The 17,607-nt window shown below is 40.3% G+C and overlaps 1 protein-coding gene across 6 annotated transcripts in view; it reads left to right on the forward strand.

Moving 5' to 3' along the window:
- Window positions 1-17,607, forward strand: part of foxp2 (forkhead box P2) — a 746,195-nt gene that overhangs the window by 94,096 nt on the left and 634,492 nt on the right. For 4 of the 6 annotated variants that reach the window (XM_048607717.1, XM_048607716.1, XM_048607724.1 and 1 more), the window contains one exon: window positions 16,841-16,986. The gene's annotated coding sequence lies outside the window, so the exon portion shown is untranslated. Of the gene's footprint in view, window positions 1-13,738; window positions 13,842-13,900; window positions 13,987-16,840; window positions 16,987-17,607 lie in introns of those variants that run through there. The other 2 variants (XM_048607718.1, XM_048607719.1) reach the window with 2 other exon arrangements.

A 17,607-nucleotide genomic window follows, 5' to 3' on the forward strand; every position in this document is an offset into this window, starting at 1 on the left:
ATTTCTGAAGAAGGGTCTAGACCCGAAACGTCAGCTTTCCTGCTCCTCTGATGCTGCTTGGCCTGCTCTGTTCATCCAGCTCTACACCTTGTTATCTCAGATTCTCCAGCATCTGCAGTTCCTACTATCTCTGAAAGTATTTGTCCCTGAAGCTTTTCACCAGAACTTATCACAGCTATGTCAGGGACTTCTGGGCATCAAGCAAACAAGATATCTGGCACAAGAAACTCTATCGGCTAGGGGTCAACGAATACATTGAGAACATAGTAATGATGTGTGAGGCTTACACAGAGTCCCTACTAGCAGCAATAAAAAGAACAGCTACATTCTCAAAATTATGTCAATTCCTAGATCCAAAATCACAACAGATTTATTTGCCATACATGATAGCAATTTTCTCCAAGTCACTAACTCTTTTCCAAATTGTCAATTGTCAGAGAGCTAAAGGGCACTTCAAGTGTCCCCATAGCAAACATAATGAGTGCAATATTCAGTCTATTTGGTATACCTGAAGAGATCCTATCTGATAAGGGGCTACAATATACAGGGAGATCTTTTAAGGGAATGTGCCAAATGGAAATAAACCACGTAACAGCCTCGCCAAATTATCTCAGATCCGATTCTGTCGCTGAGCAAATAGTTTGTACCATTGAAGCACTTATCATGAAGAATAACTTGACAAAACAGGGTTTTCATATTGCCATGCTACACCCAACAGCTTCACCTTTGGATATGGGCTCACCATCAGCAAAGACTATGTGAGAAAGATAAATTTTGACAACACTGCCTAACCATCAACTGTCTAAATTCTCAGAAAAACAGAACAAACCTCTTGAAAACAAGGGAGAATGAAGGTGGTACATGATGATTTGTAGGTGTGGAACTGCTTAATCTACATGTAGAACAGAAGGTTAAGAGTCACATGTCCTACCCAAGGAGCTTGATTACCCGCAGAGATATCCAAAGTGTGCAGTGATCCTTGATGTTGTGAAACCATAATGAGCAACATTGTGGAGGAACAAAATCCCATTTGGGAAACTGCAACTCTGTACAGAACACAGAATCATATGCTTGGATAGTGGAGATGTGGAAGACCATCATAACATCAACCAATGATCTTTACAACACACAAAAGACCAACACATGTACAACCCTGGAACAACCAGTGTGAAGATCAGATCTCTAGAAGATTATCCCTCCATGTGATCCAAATGATTCTCAAACTACCTATATATCATAAAAATCTAAGAATCTCAAACTTGTCCATTTTTCAATTCTTGTTCCAGTTTTGTAACAACCTAATGCTTGAGTATTTTCACTCTTAATGCATGTAATTTTTATTGGGGTAGGGGGCAAATGAGTGATAATAAAGGGGATATTTTGTTACTGCTTTAAGAGATGAATATGCAAATGAACCAAGCACCAGGATGACCCCACATGACCAGCAGTCATGAGGACTCTGACCAATATTTCACTAATGCTCATGCTATAGGCACAATTCAGTTGTCTAAATGGTATCTCAGTGTGGGTACTGATCCACTGTTCTCCTGGTGCCTCAAGGCATTTTTACTTATTTGCCTACTGAATGCATTTTACAAGATAGTTTCAGTAACTTTGTGAAACAATAAAATTCCAAAGGGACCACAGAAAGATTTCAGCCCTTCCATATGAGAATGGGGAATAAAGTGAGAGGTAAAGAGAGGAGAGATGGAAACATGAGAGAAAGGGGGAGAGAGGAGTGGTAATGGGAAGCAGGATAAGGGAAAGACAGGTATGCCAGTCCTGGATATAAGCACAAAACAAAGGAAGATGAAGAAGGAAAGGAGTTTGAGAGTGACTAGAGGAATGAGGAAAGGGAGGGGTGGGTGGAATGGAGAAAGGAGGACTGAATAGCAGTGACATGGATTTGAAGGAAGATCCAGTGATGGAAAATATGAGAAAGGGGATAAAGCAACAAAAGAATGAGTGGAGAATTAAGAAGTAAAAGGAAAGAGGGCAGGGAGAACAAGACGTAGAGGACAGTAGTGTGGTGTTGGAGCAAGGAAGGAGAAAAAAGGAGGGGGCCGAGAACAGCAGTAGGTCAGTCAGCTTCTTGCCTGTGCTGCCATTCAAGAAAATCATTGCTGATCTCCATCCACCAATCTTCATTCTATATTCCCATGATCCTAAGCTGACAAATATCTTATCAATGTCTGATTCAATTGAACTAGTAACTCATGTTCGTTGGGGGAGAAAACTTTACTCTGTGACAACTCTTTGCGTAGCAAAGTATTTCTTAACTTCACTCCGGCATGGCCAGGCTCTGATTTTAAGATTAAGTCTCTGTGTCTTAGATGGCCCCATCAGTGTAGATAAATATAAAGTTTTTCCACTATCAGTTCCTTTCAGAATCGTTAAAGCTGCAATCCAGTTACCTCTTCACATTCTGTGTTCCAGGGAGTGTGAGCCTAGCTTTTGTAATCGTTCCTCCGTTTAAAACTGTGCAGTGTGGGAACATTTTGTTGAGTCTGCATTGCATGCCTTTGGCGACCAATGTTTCCTTTCTAAGGTTTGGCATTCAGAAATATACACAGTGTTCTAGATGTGGTCTAACCAGGCTTTATATAGCTGGAAAAAAAAAACTTCCTCCCCCTTATATTCCAGCCTACTACAGCTATTTGCCTTTGTGATCATTTTTTTGTACATGACTGCTATATTTTAGTAATCTGTTTTCATGGACCCTAAAACCCTTTAAATCTCCACTGTTCATAACATTTCACAATTTATTAAAAAAAAGCTATCCTATTTTGGACCAAAAAGGACAACCTCACACACAAACTATGTTAGAATTCATCTGATGATTTTAGCTACTCATTTAATCTATCAGTTTCTCAGTAACCTTGCGTTCCTCTATGTACCCGATTTGCTGCATGTATCTTTATGCCATCAGCAAACTTGGATAAATGGCTCCTTAATCTGTTACTTAAGTCACGAATTAATAAATGCACAGCACTTGTGTCTTAGGCTTGCAGGTAAATTGTTGGAGGTGATTATAAAAGATAGGATTTATGGAAACTTAGAGAGGCAAAAATTGATTAGGGATAGTCAGCATGGTTTTGTGTGAGGAAAATCATGGCTCACAAACTTGATTGAGATTTTTGAGTAAGTTACTAAAAAGATTGAGGGCAGAGCAGTTGACGTTGCTTATTTGGATTTTAGTAAAGCCTTCGACAAGGTTCCACACTGTAGACTAATTAGTAAAATTAGTAAATAGTAAATTTAGGTCATGTGGGATTCGGGGTGAGCTTGCCAATTGGATACATAATTGGCTTAATGGCAGGAGACAGAGAGTAATGGTGGAGGGTTGCTTTTCAGGTGGGAGGCCTGTCACCAGCGGTGTTCCACAGGGATCAGTTCTGATCCTCTTTTTGTCATTTACATAAATGATTTGGATGAGAATATAGAAGGCATGGTTAGTAAGTTTGTGGATGACACCAAAATTGGTGGCATAGTAGACATTAAAGAAAGTTTTTTTTTTAAGGTTACAAAGGGATCTTGAACAAATGGGTCAGTGGGCAGAAAAATAGCAGATGGAGATCAATCTGGATAAGTGCGAGGTATTGCATTTTGGTACAATAAAAAAGGGTAGGGCTTCTACAATTAATGGTAGAGCTTTGGGTAGTGTTTATAGGACAGAGGGACCTAGGGGTGCAGGTACTTAATTCTTTGAAGTTTGTATCACAAATAGACAGGATGGTTCAAAAGGTGTTTGGCGCGCTTGCCTTTATTGCTTAGTTCTTTGACTATTGAAGTTGGGAAGTCATTATTGAAGTTGTACAGGACATTGGTGAGGCCTCTTCTAGAATACTGTATTCTGTTCTGGTCGCCCAGTTTATACGAAGGATATTATCAAGCTGGAGATAGTTCAGAAGAGACTTACCAGGATGTTGCCAGTCATGGAAGGTTTGAATTATAAAGAAAGGCTGGATAGGCTGGGACTTTTTTCACTGGAATACAGGAGGTTGAGAGGTCACCTGATAGAAGTTTTTAAAATAGTGAGTGGTATAGCTCGCGTTAATGATAGTTAGTTATTTTTTTCCCTAGGTTGGAGGATTTCAAGACTAGGGAACATATTTTTAAGGTGAGAGCAGAGAGATTTAAAAATACATAAGAGGCAAATTTTTTACACAGTGTGGTTCGAGTGTGGAATGAACTTCTTGAGGAAGTGGTGAATTTAAAAGATTTTTGGATGAGTACATGAATAGGAAAGGTTTGGAGGATATGGGCCAGGAGCAGACAGGTCGGCCTAGTTTAGTTTGGGATTATGTTCAACGTGGACTGGTTGGACCAAAGGGTCTGTTTCCGTGCTATATGACTCTATGACTCTCTGACTGTATGATCATCCCTCCACTATAAGGTCAGAAATTTGGGCTCTTGTGGTGCAGAAGTAGTGTCCGTACCTTTGGACCAAGAGGTCTGGGTTCAAGTCCCACCTGCTCCAGAGGTGTGCTATAGCATTCCCGAATAGGTCATTGACAAATATCTAAGGTCAGATTTGAGGATGTTCACTGATACTTGCATAATGTTCAGCACCATTCTTGATCCCTTATATACTGAAACTATCCAAATCCAAATACAGCAAGAGCAGGACAACATATTGTCCTAGGCTGATGGGTGGCAAGTAACACTCAGGCTTCAAGTGCCAGGCAATGAATATCTCTAGCAAAAGAGGATCTAACTGTTATTCCTTGAAGTTCAGTGACATCACTGTTACTGAATCCATCACAATTAGTTTTTTTTGGGGATACCATTGAACAGAACCGGACCAGCCATATAAATACTGCGGCTACTGATGCTCCGAATTCTGGAATGAGAAAATCACCTCCTGATTTACCCTCTCAATGCCAGTCCATCATCTACAAGGCAAAACTCAGGAATCTGATGGAATTTTCTCTGCTTGTGTGGGTGATTACAGCACCAACAGCATCAGAAAGCTTTGCACAATCCAGGACAATGTGACCCACTTCATTGGCACCCCAGTTACCATCTTCAGCATTCACAAGTTTCCCCATCTCCCATGCACAGTGACAGTAACCCACTAAGGCTTCTTCAGTACCACCTTCCAAACCTATTACCTCAATCATCCCACAAGTCAAAGGCATCAACTGCATGGTAACGCCACCACATACAGGTTCTCCTTCAAGTTAACTCCAGCCTGACTTGGAACTAGATCACTCTTACTTCACTCCCACTGATTCAAAATCCTGAACTTATCTCCTAATGGCACTGTGGGTGTCCCTGTATGTTTTAAGATTGCAATGATTCAAGAAAGAAGTTCATCACTGCCATCACCAAGAAAGTTAAGGATGGGCAACAAATGCTGGCCCCGCTGGTGATTCCAACCTCCCATGAAAGAACTTAAAAATAAACAAAAACCAGTGAGGCTCTCTGTGATCGGTGTTACTGTGGTATAAATCTGGCAATTTCTGAAGTGCAAACATAAGGAGTTAAATAAGCAAACATTAAAGTTGTTATCAGAAAGGCTCTACTGCTGCATAAGATTAATTTTTGCAGCCCTTGTAAACAGATTTGACATTGAAATAATATCAATAACGTCAACTTGCTATGTGTGCCTACTGGTTCCATACAACAGAAAGCTGAAAAAATGGTGCTATTGTTTTTGTAATTAGTGAGTTACTTTTAACAAAATGTGAAATAGTAATTAGTCTAAGTAGCCTCTCCGATCCTGAAAAGTTAACTTAGCAGCGTGGTTTTATTTCCTGCTAAAAAAAAATTAATCTTGAGTTTATAATTTTTAGACTACTTCTGTCTATCTCTTTGCTTCTGTCCATTAATCCCATTGGTAATATCTAATCCCTATTTCATGTTCTGTATGTCATTTAAAGCTGCATCTCAGTTTGAATTCTGCATGTTTTTGAGGAGATTCTACACCCTGGTTGTAAAAACCTCTCAGTTTCCTTTCTTGCTCACAAGTGCCATAGCCCTATCAATCCTGTGGAGCCCCCATACCAACACCTTGGGTCTTGTGCAAAATTGGCAGAGCTGTCCCTCAGACTAGTCAAGAATGGGTGCTATAGTCATACTCACAGAACTGTGCAACATGATCCCAGAGACCATTGTCATCATTTCTATATATGACTTATCGCACTGGCAGGATAGACCTAACAGACACAGTAGCACAGGGTATACAGTCAGGAAAGAGTTGTCCTGGCAGTACTTAACATTGACTGCAGATCCCATGAAGTCTCATGGTATCAGGTTACACATGGACAAGGAAACCACCTGCTGATAACTGCCTACTGCTCCCTCTCAATAAATGAATCGACAGTCCTTCAAGTTTAACACCATTTGGAAGAAGCACTAATGGTGGCAAAGTTACAGCACATACTCTGGATAAAGGACTTGAGTGTCCCTTAACAACAGTGACTCTGGAGTACCACTCCAATGCTGAGTCCTACATGACAGAGCTGCAAAACTTGATCTGTGACGTGTGATGAGGGAGCCAAAAAGAAGGAAAAACTTATTTTTATCTTACTCATTTGTGGGATGTAGGTTTTTACCAGCGAGACCAGAATTTATCACCTACTCCTAATTTCCCAGAGGGCAGTTAAGAGTCAACCAAATTACTTTTGATTTGACATCACATATAGGACCCATGAGGTTAGGATGGTAGATTTCCTACCCTGAAAGACAGTAGTAAACACTGACGAGTGACCACTTCCCTCAATATTGCCGTTTAGTCAAAGATCGACCCTTGTTCTATGAAAAGAGGACATGTCAAGAGCAGCCCAGGCGTGTCTAAGAGGTGTCGAGCTGGTTAAATTACAGTATGCTAAATCAGCAGGAGCAGAACGTGATAAATTCATACAAATGATTTCAAATGGATGGATTAAATCTAATCTCTGCAGTGCTGCCAGATCTAGTTTTAAATCATGGCGGACAGTTGAACAACAAACTAGAGGAACAGTTCCATTAATATCCCCAATCTCAATGAGGGGGCAGTCCAGCATGAGTGCAAATGACAAGGCGGAGGCATTTTCAACCGTCTTGAGCTAGAAATGCTAAGTGAGTAATCCATCTCAGTTTCCTCCCATAGTTCCAGTATTAGTCCAAACATGGAGGAAAGTGCTCGGGTGCTGAGATGAGGTTAGAGTGACTGCTCCGATATCAAAGTTCCATTTAGTTACCCAACAAATGCGATATGGACAGCTAAAGAAAAAACAACAAGAAACCAGTGATGATGTAGACACATTGTCATTCAGCTTCACATTTGGTCTCCATGTCAGATGCACAGTGTAAGAATATTATACTGGCGGGATCTGCACATCATGAAATAGTGAGCGTGAGTGGACTACAACCGGGGCAGATACACGGATAGCATAGATAAAAGTTCACTGGATGTCATGGTCTCTCATAAATATGAGTGGGTTCAGGTGAGGACTAAAATGGACTGGAATGTTGTTGAATTTGGCAGGCTACCAGAAAGCCCCCGGTCATTGTTCAGGAGTATGGAGCATGCCAGCACCAACTCATCATGGGGCTTTGCATACAGCTTGCAGGCGTTGCTTTCCTGTATGGAAGAGGAGATCAATTCCATTTACACACTTAAACTAACCATGTTGTATGACGTTACCTTCCTTGTTACTAATCTCACACATCCATTTGACCAAAGTACAAATATAAAAGCCACAACAAAATAAATATTCTCAGCCAACTTTACAAGTACAATCCATGTCATATTGCGCACAAAAATCAACAAATCAATCGTGCATTAATTTAATGCCTCATTTTCCCTACCCTTTCGTGGTCTTAGAGCTCTGATGTCATGGTCAGCCAGTGGTTGCAACATGATGGTGGAGGACAAATGCAGTCTTCCAAGAGGTGACAACAGGTTTGTGCTGAATGGAGCCACTCTATTCGAGGAGCACCTATTGGAGGAACAATGCCGCAGCTTCCATTGCAACACAAGCGACACACACTCAAGTGCTATAATTGAAGATCACGATGCTAACATGCCAGCACAGATATTGTGGCTGTGGATAACAGTGTACAAAGGGACTTGCAGCGTGTCACAATACAATATCACAATCTGTTCTCCAACAGGATGAATGTATGTAGATACAAATTTTGAACTCTAAGCGCACCTACAATCGGCACAAATGAGCTTTGTTTCTTGTTCAGTACTTATTGTATTGTTTTCTCATTTTTGTAAGTTGGCTCTTTTCTTTTCACTCCCTGGATAATTCAAACATGAACATCTCCAGGGTTACAATCAACTCTGGTCGCTACAGTAGTGAATGAACTTATTGAAAGGCATCCTTATTTAACCAGTTCAATCTTTGTTTTTCACACGGCCAGTAAAAGTGAACGGATTTGGCACTCTTAAAGATATGAAGTTGTTAATTGTCAGTCACTAGTGTGATTCAAAATTAGATCTATTTGACAATCAGCATGGTAATAATTTTCTTCCATTTTTATGGCTTTATTTCAATATTGTTTTACTGCTGCTAAAGTAATGCCATTACATAAATGATAGAGCTACAGTGCAGACATGCTGAAAAAATTTTGTTTTAAGATTGTAGTTAAAAGCAGGTTATATTTGAAAATCAATATGAGGTCAATGTTGGCTGTTCACACATAATACAAAAGCATGCAGGGAGCAAACAAAGATAACTTATAGTGGTTGTACTCTAAGTAAAGATTTTCTTTTACAGACTTTTACAAACTTTCATTTCTTCATTATGAAGTCGTTGGGTTTTGATTCCCATGTTGACCAACTTCTGGAAGTTGTGAAATAAAGGCTGAACTTGCATGACACTTCAAGTGCAGTATCACTTATCCTCGACAAACACTACACATATACCCTGTTCCGATCCTATCTTTTCAGCAAGGTTTGAAGTGTACAGGTCACTTGAGGACAGATGTTCTTTTTGAACATTTTACACTCTCTGTTTTTATTTTATTTGTTCAATGCATGCCCTATGTGATACGTAGGCTTTAAGGGTTATGATTTCAAAGCAGCATTTTAACTCGGCTTCTTAAAAAATGTCTGAAATTGTAACATATACCAGGCGATGTTTCATAATGTGTGTGAAAACCCTGTCCCATTTATATTCAGTTTATTTTGGCTGCAGCCAGCATCTTTACCACATGATTTTTAATAATTCTTATTAATATTGTTTCCCCGATTGAAAACATCTTTGCTCTTATGATACCGCAGGGGTACACTTTTCCTTGTGATAGTGTTTTTAAGTCATGATGAAACTGTGTAGGTTATATGGATGATGTCAAGTATTAATATATTTCATTAAATGCTTCTCCATGTTTATTTTGGGTGCCATGTAGATTTGGATCACCAGATATAGTCAGATACTGGAAGCTGCACAATTATGTGACTTGTTTCTGTGCATTGAGTGTCAAAATGCTGGGCATGAATTCACAGAAGGAGCTCTCCATTTGAAAATGAATTTGGTCAGGAAATAGCACAATTTTATGTTGTTTATTCCATGGAATCTATCTGACATTCCTATCTTGAATAAAGTTGCCATAGGCCCAGTGAACTATGGGGCTACTGCTCTTTCATTAGAGAGAGATGAATGGTAGTGAGTTTAACCTGAGGGTCACTATGCCTCAGGCAATGACTCGGGTTGAGTAGGCAGAATCTTCATAGTAGCCTCAGCCAGTGTAGGAATTGAACCCACGTTGTTGGTTTGGCTCTGACCAGCCATCCAACTGACTGAGCTAACCAGCCCCTTTTAACCTTGAATAGAAGTTGAAAGAAACACAAATTTCATGAAATACTACAGACTTTCCGAGATGTCTGTGCTCTTCTATTTCTGGCTTCTTGAGCATTTTAAACCATCTCCTTCATTGGTGGTTTTGCCTTTAGCTGCCTGGCTTTGAGCTCTGGAATGCTTTCCCTAAACCTGTCAACCACTTTTTTTCTCCACAGTGATTACAATCCTACCTCCTTTGACCATCTTCTCTTACATCTTGTTAGGTGATTTGCTGTCACAGTTTGTTATTAAATGCTCTGTAAAGCAACTTGGACTTTTTGTCGCATTAAAGATTAAATAAATAGTAATTGGTCCATGAACCACTTTGTGATCTTTTGAAACTGGGAATGTAATGAAGTGAAATATCAGTCTTCACAAAATTTAATAAACATACATATCAGTATTGAAATATCACATTTTCTAATGTCACATTTTCTTTCTCTGATAATATAGAAATAGAAATTTCACCAAAACAGACCTGATCCCATGATCCATTGCTGAATACTGAAACACTTTTTGCTATTACTGTATTGATCAGCGATAGTCATCTAACATTCCTAACAACACTTCAGCTGTACCTACATGGCTCACCCTCACCTTTTCAATGAGAGTTAGGAATGGGTTATAAATCTGGCTGCTCCCACAATGTTCACATTCCTATGAAAGAATAAAACAAGCAAACTAGTCATTAAGCAAGTGGGGAGAAAAAGACTTTTCCACAGTGAAGAATTGAGAAATCTTAAAGGGAAAAGTAGATAAATATTTAGAACAGAGAAATATACAGAACTATGAGGAGAGTGTACGGTTACGGATTTGTATTTACTTTTTTCCAGCAACAAGAAGGAACAGAAATTGAGAAATTGAATGCCTTTGATCTGTGTACTGTAAACATCTGTGGTGTTTTCAAAGCTTGTAGTTATTTTGAACTTTAAATTGTTGATCTGGCTTTCCATTGTTGTAGTGCTGCAATGATGTTTAGTTGTATGTAGAAAAAAATGAATGAGGAAGAAATCATTTTCTGTGCCATATTCATATAGAACAATTAAAAGTTTGTTGTTTTCATCTGTATGATTGATTTTTTTGTTACTTCCTTCATCAAAGTACAAAATTGAAATCTAAAATGAGTCCTAATATATGCATTTATGCAGTACAGGTTGGGAGAGTCTGCTGCAGGGGTGAAATGCTAATCTTGTGTTTTCCCTATTTGCAGGTAGAGAAAGTACTATTTCCAAAGTGATAGGTCGGCTGCATTCAGGATATTTTCTATGTTGTGATTGTTTACTGTTTCGGGAATATGTCGGAAAATTCAACCTTTATTTGTTATTTTGTCAGTTTCCAAAGTAACCAATAGAATTTGTAAAAAGAGAACAGTGGATTTTTGGTTTGATTTCAAAAAATAGTTGAGCATTTTCTTGTATAACTAGGCTTTTACTTTACCAAGTTTGCACAAAACTGGATATAATTTTCCTGACAATTTTTCATAAATGATTTCTGTAGTCATAGAGTATTCGGGATTGGAATTATTCATTTTGTTTTGCAGTCAAGCCCATTTGGCACAGTTGCCTGACTCAGAGACGATTTAGGATCTTGAGTGAAATAAACATTTGTGTGGAAATGACAGCTTCCTTACACAAAATGCTGTTAAATCCACAAAACCATTGGAGATATTCCTGAAGGCCTGTACAGGACTACTTTACCGTTTGAAACCACTGTTATTAATCTTTAATACCAATGAACATAATGATACCAACAGATTAATTGGGTAGAATTTTTCCAACCCTTGAATGAAATGGGTGACAACGAGTCATTTGGAAAAATATGACGAGATTGGAAGAATGAAATTCTTGATGTTGAGAAGAAAATGTCTGGTTTTAATGGCGAGACCAGAATCTTACTAGCGAGAGGCTTGTTTGCATGTATTTACATGTTATAATTACCTGTTCTTGCCTCATATATATGCAGTTTGTTGTTTTCACATGTGATATAGAGAAACAAAACAGTAATAATTCCTGACAGTCAAGTTTGAGCAGGTACCTGGCAGCCCCAGCCTGCTGCTTGCTGTCCAGGCCTCCATCTTGGCCAACTGCATGGGCAGTGATTGCCTGCCTCCTTGATCCACAGAGCTTGGCATTTGAAAAGCACCATTGCTACCACATAATCACAGTTTGTCTCCATCTTAGAATATAGGCAATCGCTTGACCACCGTAGTTTGGAGCACACTGTCACCTTGCTGCCTCCAGACCACTTTGTACGCAGAAATGGCTGGCACCTCTCTAATGAATTGGAGCGGGATGCATCTCAGAGCTCTTAGCTTGTACTTTTAGTGCTCAGTCATTGTGCACCTATATGGATGTTCACAGTATCTCTGCTTTGTCTTGCTTTTTAGCACAGATACAAAGCCCAGCACTTGATGAGCAGCAGTGATCAGTCAAGGGGCTCAACATGCTGCTGAATGACACTTGCTACGTCAATCTCACACCTACAGCATGTGCCAGCAGCTTACATTGTCTACTTTGACCATATGGCTACATCGAAAAGTCTAAAGAGAGTAGTATTCATACAGGTCGAGGGGGCCAGTTGCCAGTCCGTCAAGGGCAGCTTCTGATCTCATTCGACTGCTTGTGGCAATCAGCGTCAGGAGTTTCATGCCATTACAGTCTAGGGAGTATGCTACGATCAGCCCTGCAGGTGCAGAGCAACCAGCCTGGGAATGGGGGTTAAGTCAGTCAAGGAGCCGCACAGTCATTAGTCATTCATTCATTCAGTTTTGGCTGTCTTTCCAATCACTCATTAGGGTGGATCATGGACGGTCCTTGTGCTGGGCCGAGTCCAAGTAGCTTCCCAGGGCCACTGCTGTAGCTGGAAAGTTGAGGAATTCTATTGTGGGGATTAGATGCTGGGATGCAGCGTGGCCAATAATTCTAAAAGAAGGCAACACTATATATAAGGATAGGGAATGATAGTGTATTTGAGGGTATGAATTACTGAGGTTGTTAATTAATAGTCACCACCACACTGGCTTTGATCAGGGAAAAGTGTATCATGATGGTTAGCCTTGGGGTCAGGGGGACATATTGGGAGGTAAAGACTGAAAAGGTTTTGGATGGGAATGTGAGGAAGCTCAGAATTAATGGGTTCAACAGGGAGTGCAAAGCAAAAAGGAACATGTAAATTTGGTGATGGACTCCCCTAGATTAGCAAATTGAGCCTGTGTTTTACTGTGCAAAGTGCAATAAATGTTGCCTTTCATCCTCATCCAAATTACAAATGAAAACCAGTAACCACCACCCCAGATTGGGAGGTGCAATGATTATTTTGCTGTCTGAGAATGCAGCTGGATTTGTAAGTGATAGGAGTGCCTTCAAGCAACAATTGCATTAATCAGGCACTTCCACAGTACAGGTTTAACATATCGTAGAATTCAATACACTGCAAAACATGCAATGATTAACAATGTTGAACACAAATCCTGGCCACAAGCAACGTTGACCATGTCATTGCTAATTATGGTTTGATCATAGTCTCCTCTGTAAGGCAGAAATATTCACAGGCGACCTTGAAATTGCCACCAGCGAACCAGAATTCTCAAAGGCAATCCCGTCTGTCATAGGTTCCACAAGGCCGCGGACCTTATTTCCTCTCACTTTGTAAGTATTTAACAACAAGCTTTCATGTGCATTTCTGCCTTTCTTGGGTGACTGTCTGGGGCGGGGGATGCAAAGTTTCCATAAGGCTACCACGATCTTCTACTGTAGTTATGCAACATGGCTTGTGCTGCATGCACCAAAATAAGGTCCACTGTGTCAAAAATCCAGATAGTTGCATTCCATGGCCCTCCTTGTCTGTGTACTCCATGTTCCACTGTGTGGAGGACTATGCTAAACTATAATTTGTGTGTGATGTAAATGCTGACTGCTGACTTTACTAAAGACTTGTTCTGTTTCTTATCTCCCCCATGTAGGCTCATTAAAACTGCGACCAATGGATCCAGCCACAGCAGGGATTATCATCATTGTGTCCTTGGTGTATTGAAGACACAGCAGTTAAGGACGAAGAAATTTGCTGGTGAGTCCAGGACAATCAGGAACCTCCAGTGGCTGCCAAACTGCCAAATGTGAAGATGGCACAGCAGAAGGTCCCCTCAGGATGGAGGGGAGGCTCACAAGGCCCAGAATTTATCATCCTCAGTGCCATTTCCTCCAAATATGAGGTAAATTGCCACCACACACTGAGGATGTCTCAGGACACAGTCATAGAACTGGCTCATCTGCTTGAGCAGAACTGTGACCCGAAGGGATGGGTAGCCATCCAATTCCAGTGGCATTCAAGATGATATGTGTGGCTCAGCTCCCATGCAACTCGTTGCTTCTAAGAATCCACTGGAGATCTGTGCAGGATCTGTCTATTCTCAACCAACATATTTTTCAAACACAAGGCTTTTACTGGTACAATTTGTGTTAGATCTCAGCACTTCACCTTGTTTCCCTGTGGGCAGGTCAGTGCTGCAGCCTGGGTAGTAGTCTTTGCCAGCACAGCTAACATCATCCAAGAGCAGGGTGCTATAGGCTACAGATGGTGCATTGAAAATGCTATATCCTTACACAGCAGATGCCATCAATGTACAAATCATCTGTGATGATCATCGGTGCCACATCGTAGAAGTCTGTACCAGCGACCCTGGAACTTGCCTACATCTCCAGTTTCTACTTTGTTTCAAGGCCTGGATGTCTTACAAGGATGGGAAATTAGAGCTACCTGATGGCTCAGTTACATAACCCCCTCACTGAGGCAGGAGCCCATTCTTCCATCATGGCCATTGTGAAGCTGATGGTAAATTTTCTGAAGGTAAAGTTCTGATACCGGGATCAGTCTAGAGGGACCTTGCAGTACACTTTGAGTTAGAGTTTTCAGCATTATCCTTGCATGCTGTGCCCTGCATATCTGGAGCAGGTAAAGAGAGGACGTGATGGTCACTGGAGAGCTGGTACAGTGGCAGTGGTCTTCTGAGGATGAAGATGAGGGCATTGAGCAGGAAGAATATCACCTTCAGCATAATGGAGGACTGCAGCTTAGTCACAACAAGCTAGACAAAACTTAATTGCTATCCACTTCTAATAAATGTGAGTCGGTTAACGTGACCATCCATTCAATGTCAATTTGTAGTTGTTCGAAAAATGAGCAATCCCTGAAGCAAATGAAATTGTTTTGTTTGCTTTTTCTTTTGAGTAACAACAGGCAAGGCAAACATTTTCACTGTTTAAAGACTTTGCATCATGTGTCACGCCACATTGAGCAATGGCAAGATGCTGTACTACACTATGCATTTGGGAATGAGTAGGACCCTTTCCGACAGGGTTCGAACATGGTATGGTGCTAAGGACGGGTAGCTCCTGTAGCTCAATTCTTGCAGCTACATTTACAATGATTGATAGTTGGTCACACATGTAATGTTTGAAAGTAGCAATACTTTTGCAAAGGTGAGATTCTGCTTCCAGTGAAGTGTCACCAAAACCACCTATGTGCTCTCAGAAGTTTTTCTTTTTCATTTCTCTTCCATTGCAAGTACTGTGGAGGGCTATGCATTGCCTTCAGCGTTTGACCTGGTGCACAGTTCAGCTTTAGATATGGTGCCAGAGGCAGAAATCCCAGAGCTTCTGCCAGTGGCAAGTGCTTCCACTGCTGGTGAATGCAAGATAGCTCAAGATTAGTGCTCCAGAGGTATGGTACAGACGTAATGAGGTGAGCAGCAGAGAATTGGGTAAACTGACTTGCTCAAGCTCAAGGAGAGAAACCCTCCATGAAACATTGATATTGAGATTTAGCTCATGTTTGATAAAATTCAGCCTGTCATGTCCATATTGAATCATATATAATGCACAGCTGACATGGAAATAGAGGAGAAAATGAATGCCTTGTGTGGGACATGAAAATTTAAATACTTCAAAAAAGTGCATTGAGATTATTTTGTAATCCTAGGGCATGTATAGATAAAAGTTTTGGTAGGAAAACTAAAGCACTCCAAGCTTGCAGAGGAATAAAGGTGTCATGGGGTACAAATGTATCAAATGGTAAAGACAGTCTTACAAAACCTCAAAAATTAACCAAAATGTTGAATTCAATTGTGCGGCATGTTTTGTTAACAGATTGGAAACTCAAATTACTGTAGTCATTTCTTACCTTAACTTTCTTGTAGAGATTTTTTTAAAACTAGGAGAACACAATAGAGACAAAATAGGTGTAAGTTCAATGGCTGGCTTGCTTGCAAATATTCTGTGAGTTTGATGGAATGTAACATCTGAAGGCATCTAAGAAATTTCAAACGGAGCAAGTGACCTAATGAGGAAGCTGACTATTTGAGTTTCCTCTCAGCAGGGAACTATTTGTTATAGATATTTTTGTAGATTCGCCTTCCAGGAATATACAAAAAAAAGGAGTGAAAATAAACTGCCATCATGCACATTATTATTATGCTGCTGTGGACAAAAGTGTGTCTACTATGCTGTGAAAGTTAAATATTGAGAATAGCCAACTAGCACCCCTGGATTCTAGGTAAAGAAAGTCTTTTTTATCACTCCAAGTGCTATAAGGCAATTAAATATGTAATCAGGTCAAAGGAACTTCAATCAGACTACAAAAGCAAGAACCTTGAAAATCAACTGTTCAACTGTCAACATCAACACTACTGGTGCAATCTAGTACAGCCGCAGGCTCATTTTCTCCTGCTATTCTTGAACAATTCAGACCTGATCCATATAACCTTATTTTTGGCTTTTGTGGTTTTGGATTCCTTTTTTCTATTCCTAATTTGTTTGTGTTTCAGTGTACAGCAGAATGAGAGTAGTAAAATCTCTGCTTGAGTGCTTGGAAGGTTGGGGAGAGGGGTTCAAGGTGCTGCATTATTTAAAATGTTGAGCTTGATTAAATCAGTACATTTTTGATAGTCAGCAACAGAACATTGAAGTAATGTGACAATGTTGCAGCATTAGATAGGGCTGCTGTGGTATGGGGGCTATCAGTGGGAAAGGTTCCCATATTAATTGTTGCTTTATTGGATGTCTTTCCAGGAAAAATAAGGTCCAAAAGAAGAATTGTTCCAGAGCTGAGACAGGAAGAGCGTTGTGCAAGTTTTATGAAGGGACATTGGCTGAGGCATTAAGTACAGCCTTCACCATTCACAAACTGCCTTCAGTGCAGGAAGGAGTTTAATAAGGTAAATGCAGGCACACTTCCCTACATGTATACCATAGGAATGACAGAATCATAAACACCTTAACTCTTATGGCTTGTTGATTAATTACCTGGTGACAGAAATACAGACTGAATCTCAAGGAAATTATGGATGAATTAATGCACATGTTAATACAATCAGAGCTTATTGTCAGCCATGTTGAATCTTTGATAATCTTCATAAAGGGTTTAAATAGAACTGGCATCTGTACATCTGATCCACCAACAATCTCCTTTGACTGGCTGAACACCTTTTATTTAACAACGCCTCCTGTGAGTCTGCTCATGACCTGGAAAAAAAAGTGTTGCCTTGAGAATCTATATATGCTGAGGCTATGCTTGCATTTAAGTCTGATTTTTGGTCAAGTTTTTGATCCGGTCTTATTCATTTCCTATCCCCGGCTTCATTTTCAGGCACCATGTTCTGTTCTCACCTAAGCTGGAATATTTCATTAGCGTGGCTTACAATTTTCCACATTTCCTCTGCTTTTACAAGGTTCATCTTTTATTCTTACAAAACAAGGTGTAGAGCTGGATGAACCCAGCAGGCCAAGCAGCATCAGAGGAGCAGGAAAGCTGACGTTTCGAGTCTGGACCCTTCTTC

This window comes from Rhincodon typus, chromosome 18 (assembly GCF_021869965.1).
Source record: "Rhincodon typus isolate 14 chromosome 18, sRhiTyp1.1, whole genome shotgun sequence".
Lineage (NCBI taxonomy): Eukaryota > Metazoa > Chordata > Chondrichthyes > Orectolobiformes > Rhincodontidae > Rhincodon > Rhincodon typus.